At 44.9% G+C, this 6,000-nt stretch overlaps 1 protein-coding gene across 1 annotated transcript in view; it reads left to right on the top strand.

Annotated features, from left to right (window-relative positions):
* The window catches only part of T265_11423 (hypothetical protein), a gene marked incomplete at both ends in the record, with an annotated part of 30,066 nt that overhangs the window by 1,166 nt on the left and 22,900 nt on the right, over positions 1-6,000 (top strand). The gene's annotated exons all lie outside the window — the stretch shown is intronic.

Here is a 6,000-nt window from a genome sequence, read left to right as displayed (position 1 = left end):
ACCCTATCAAATGCTTTTGAGAAGTCGAAAAATATGGCATCCGATATGAGTCCTTCGTCCTTGGCTTGGGTTAAGCTGTCCATAAACACGAGCATGTTTGTCACGCAAGAACGGTTTGGGAGAAATCCCTATTGGTTTCTTTTTAATTATCGGCCCTTGATACACACAAGCCCTTGGTGTGCCCCCTGAAAAAGCTAGTTTGTGAGTACCAGACATAGAAATGAGCCTCTGCATTATCGTCATTACAAATGGAGAACGAAGACACGTGATGTCCATTGAATTTAGACATATATGCTAATTGCTGCAATACCACCAAATGTAGTTTGAGAAAACTGAAGTGAAGATCATCGATTCAGTGCGTGCCCGAACGCCAGCAGCCAGTACCAGTAAGAATTTCGCATCTCCAGCCGCTGTCATACTCGTTGCGGCTTTGATGAAAGGGCCAGCAAACAGTCCCATATATTCGGTGATCAAGCGCCGCTGTTCAATACGCGTTACGAATGCAACGGGCTGGTTGAGAAGGACAATGACGACTTATCACGTTTGCTAGTGCTGTAAGCCACCGATGAAAGCGCGAAAAAGATCACCTCTGTCATGTCAGGATCTCTGTATGAGGTCTTCACCCACCCCTCAATACAGAAATTGGAAATCGGGTGCTTCAAATTTCAACAGGGCACACATTTGGCGCAACAGCGCAACACTAAAAAAGCAGACATCTCACCAAATCACAACATGACACCACTATAATTTGTCATATCCTTGTCACTTCCAGCAAGCGTGTCCATTCAACCGGTTTCCGAGAACAGGCTCGGTCGAAAACGCGGTGGCATCTCACGGGCGTCGCGACTGTTACTCACCTGACGCATCTGTGGTACGTGACCCGAACCGCTTTTCATGGTGCGTGATTGTGCCACGATGAGATCACTACTAGTTCCAAACAGGCAACACGACCACAAGCCTCACATTTTTCTCCAATATCACCACCCCGTATGTTTGAAATAATCGCTCTTCTAGATTGCCCAACATCTGAAAATTTTTGTACAACTCTTTCTTGCACTATGTGGTAACAGAGGGTCATCCACCCTGTAGGCTACTGTTCGCCGTTGACCCTGCCCAACAGCTCTTATTCCTCTCCATCCACCTCGTCCAATTTACGAATAAGAGCTACATTACGACTCCATTGGCTGTCTGTGGTGTTTTTTCATCTTGAGCCTGGAATACAGATTTGAGTTCCTCCACGTCTCACCTAAAATTCAATAATGAACCAAGCTACTCGGTCGGTGAATTCAGATATATTCGTGCTCATTGCTTCTCCATTCCACCATAATTACCAAGACGTGCATATATTGCGACATCCCTGAACTGAAATGGGACGTCGCGATGATGGCACCGCTGCCGCCAAGGACATTTCGGTGGCTTAAACTTAGTTCAACATAGTTTAATAATGATAATGTTTATTCCCAACTTGTAGGTGACATGCCACCTGGCATGATCATGCTATTTTCACACGAAGCATATTGCTTGCCTCCAAGGAGCGGTTCCAAAACTTAGTTAACATAGTTTAATAATGATAATGTTTATTCCCAACTTGTAGGTGACATGCCACCTGGCATGATCATGCTATTTTCACACGAAGCATATTGCTTGCCTCCAAGGAGCGGTTCCATTCCGCTGAGTTTATGCTTAGACTCCAAAACGCTGGCCATTTTGTTGTTTTGTCCATTTTTTCTGTCCATAAAACCAGTTATTCTTCCCACGAGGACCTTTTGGTTTCGCTCAGTGCCAACATTTCGCCTGCTTAAACGAATCCTATCAACGACCTTTTGCGCCCCTTTGATCCAGCGAGCTTACTCGTTTTTACCGTAACCTTTATTCTAATAGTAGTTATTCTTTATTGCGTCCTCGGCTAAAGCAAAGTCCGCAACCTCCGTATTTCTGTCTGTGGGATGGGCCAAAGTATCTAAAGCCGAATTTTTCTCAAGACGCTGTTGAAAATTTAAAAACCAATGAACTTCGTTGAATAATATGAAACAATGACGTTTGTTATCCCTTCACCAAGAGCACCTAATGTTAGCGCATATAGGCTTTTATTCACCATGCGCAACTTGTTCTTTTAAACTGATAGCAGTGCCCCGGTGACTGGTTGCCCTTTCTCTCATATTCACCATCCATCACTTTCCAGCTTACGTAGCAACTTCTAGAGAAGCTAGTCCGTCATAACACCGCACATTTATGCTCATCTTTGCTTATGCCACTTGTATATTTTGGCAAACTTAGCCAGTGCTTAAATGCTAGGTTACTAATCATAAATCTGCCCATATTCTATCTAATTTGGCCACCAGTCGTCGTCACCTCTTCTGTGATAAAGCTATTTTATTTTATTCATTCTATTCTATTTATTTTATTCTCCTAATGGACTCCAGCAAATCTTTTATTTCCCCAAAATAACCAGAACTTACTGATCTTATCACGTTCCTCCTGCTCCTGTTCTTATGGCCGGCATCTACTCTCTCTCTGGTCTAAGCTTTGCGTCTTAAGGAATCGTCAATCAAATTCAAAGGGTCCGTCATCCTGCGTCGGCTTTGTTCTACCTTACTAGACCTTTATGTCCGACCGACTTAAAATCATGGATTTCAGATATCCTTGCATTCCAAATGGACGCTGCAAGGTAGTGTTCGTCGGACATGTGTCTTCCTCTAAATGACAAAAGGCTCGTCCATATATCACTCGGAGGGGACGCTGTTGCAACTTCATATATATTTAAAATTGCCTCCAATCCTGAATGACTGCCTTCCCGGTTAACAATTCAAATGGACCGCCCTTTTTGGACTGGTGGAATTGAACCCTATTTCAGTTTTACGAGATATCTATATTCTCCGTTTTTCTTACCACGCAAATCGTTTTTACCGCTCTGGTTATGCTATTTTGTACCAAATCCTTGGGCAGCTATATATTGTTTTAATTCATGAGTTTGAGACGCGGTTTCGTTCACGCGTTGACTGTTGATCCATATCGGCTTTGCTTGCCTTTTGGAGTACCTCACCGTTTGTCGAAAACCGTTGAGGTTTGTAATTTTGTATTCCGTGTAACTACTTTCATTTTTTATAGTACAGCACATTTGCGTAGCCATTCGTTCGGAGTTTTGCCGGTTTGGTTGCTAACCTTGGTGCTCGTTGCTCAAGAATTCGAAACGGTCGTTACAGACGCAGCGAACACCTTTGCGTGCATAGTGAGAACGAACCATCCCTCTATTTTCCCAAGCTCTGAACGTCAGCAATAGCATGTACGGAAGACCTGATGGAATGTTATCCACCCGCGGTTTATGATCTACATTTACAGAGATCCCAACCGGACCAAAGCCTGCGATCTTTCATCAACTTCCTCCTACCTCTACGGGGTTTCTTGGCCAACCTGTCAAAATCCCGCAGCTCGGAGAACTGCACATCCCAGCCCAATGATCCTACATGCGACGTCCGTTGCGGGACTGTCCGAAAACGGAAGTATTTCAAGGCAATGATGACACGACACTGCCATATCCAGCTTTAGTTCAGTTTGACACCAACTCTGCTGCTACACCAATTCTGATGTTCTGGTTCCGCATTTTCCGCAATTACATTTTTCTTGCCATACGTCAGGCGGAAGGCCTCCTATTTTGCCCTTCCTCGCTGTTTTCGCCCCCCAACTTCAAGTCCTTACGATCTGATCTTGCTTGATATTCTCTCCAAAAACGCACAGCAACCTTGCTTTCCCGCCCGTGCCGGTTTAGCGGTGACCACGCCTACATCGGATGATGCCCACCGTCTGTGCTGCCAACTTGTTACCGAAACCCCCTTTACCCACAATATCGCCAGTCATGTAAACTTATGAATGTGCCTGACGGCCACACACAGGTTGTAAATAAAAACTATCCTAATTGTTGCATCACGAGAATGGGTGCCAAAAAGGATTTATGCGTGGAGTAACTCTCTCCCGACGGTTGTAAACGCTACATTTAGTACCCAGGTCAAAGCTCTTGAGACACCTTTTTAATTTGGTCCTCGCGCTAGCTAGATTATTATTCCGCGCTGGGAACTTAAAGAGCAGTGCCACACCTTTTTTCTTGTGCTTTTCAGGTAAACGGCAGCCAACGAACAACAAGAACAAAACCTATCCGATAAAGTTTGTCTAAAACCTCGATCCTCTGCGTCGATTCCTGAATCCGAGGCGCTTGTAGTGACCCAGTCACGCACACACTTGACTGTTCATTCCACAGTCACTCACAGGATCACGAGACTTGTCTCTTTTTCATGCCCACAAACATGTCACATTAAGGTGATTCATCAGACGTCGATTGTCTGCACCGTCTAGTGAGCGTACCAACTACTCATATGCTGACGCACCCACGTACGCGGAAACAGACCTACGTACGGGGAAGCCGAACGCAGTCAGCACACACAGACTCGCGCGCGCGAAGATAGCAAGGAGCCAGCCAAACACTCCAGGTCCACGGACAACTATGGAATTCGTGTAGCAGCAATACTGCAAAGAAAACACCTTCCCGCCGTCCGGACTTTCACCAAGGGTTCTCGCATACGATAAGTTCCCTTTTATCGACTCGCTCCCATTTCGCACTGTATTTATTTTTATACATGTCGCAACCATACTAAACGTTTATTAGTGCATACACCTTCTGATTTGTATTGTGGCTATCATAACCTGTGCACTAATACGCTCATTTGGGGAAACATCAAAGTTTAGGGCTAGTTGGCACGCCTCAAACAGGGCACAACAGGAACCTCTGTTATGACTTCTGTTCTCAACGCTTCTCGAATGCGCCAATAGACCATCAACCCACGACGGAAAAGGAAACATAATCCTCGTTGAGACTGTCCAGCGAACCTGCATTAAAAGTTGATGACGGCCTTAAATACACGGACCATGAAACGTGTCTCGAAATGTTTGACATGTCTTCCCAGGGGCACCGTCGTCTCCGAGAATTTGTAATACTTATATGTCATGTGTGAACAAAATTTTACCAGCGGAATTTTCAATGCTGATCCGGCCAGCATACCGCGAGCACACCGTAAGTTTTTCAAACTCAGAACGCATGCCTTTATTAGACCGATTTACTCCGAATAATGGGTGGTTGTTAGACCTGCATCTGTACCCAGTTTAAAACGCTGTCAGATATCTTTTTGGTTGGGCCCGCGCGCTTGCAAGATTATTATCCGCACTGAGAGCTTAGAATGCAGTGCCACAACCTTTTTCGCTGGTGCTTCTTAGATGCTCGGCAGTTGCTGAACGATCAAAACCCACCCGACCCGAGAAGATTTGTCCGCAGCTCTGATTATATGTATCGAACAATGAATACTGTGTCCTTTCTCCTACTCGTTCCTATGCTTGCTACTATAAACGAATCGTCTCTGGGAGGAGTTCGATATAAATGACTGACCCCTCGTTCGGACTCAGTTACCCCGTTCTGCGACTTCAGTGTGCCACTTTCACATGTTTACAATTTCTGCTTACAATACGTGTGTGACCATGCATATTAGCAAATATCTTTCACAGCCTACTTCCTTACTTCCATACCTACTACACGAGTGAGTCTACTCAGACTCAGTGCACACCACGTTTTGAGACGAGGCCTGCCATTTGCCTCCATCTTGAATTTCTCCACCACCTCGTCTCCGTCTGTGCTTTTTGTGACCCTCGCCATTTACTCATCCGCTCACAGTCAATCACGGACAACAACAGCTTCTCAGTTTTAGTACAAGTCAACCCGACTCGTCCGTGAACTAGCCGCAACCTTGTCCTATTGTTCCGGATGGTTTGCATTCCACACTCTATAACCATTTATAATGTGGTAAACCTGTCAATCTGACTTACTTCCTTTCGCTGTGTCATTGTTCTCCATGTTCACTTTGGGGTGACTGAACTTTCCTCGATTAGTATGTTCCCTAAAAAGTTGGAAATAAACTCATTATTATCTTTGTGAGCTCTTGTCGTTGTTAGTGACCAAAA

Source organism: Opisthorchis viverrini (assembly GCF_000715545.1).
Source record: "Opisthorchis viverrini unplaced genomic scaffold opera_v5_520, whole genome shotgun sequence".
In the NCBI taxonomy this organism is placed as follows: domain Eukaryota; kingdom Metazoa; phylum Platyhelminthes; class Trematoda; order Opisthorchiida; family Opisthorchiidae; genus Opisthorchis; species Opisthorchis viverrini.
The sequence above is the reverse complement of the archived record's forward strand: the minus strand, read 5'-3'. Positions and strand labels throughout refer to the sequence as shown.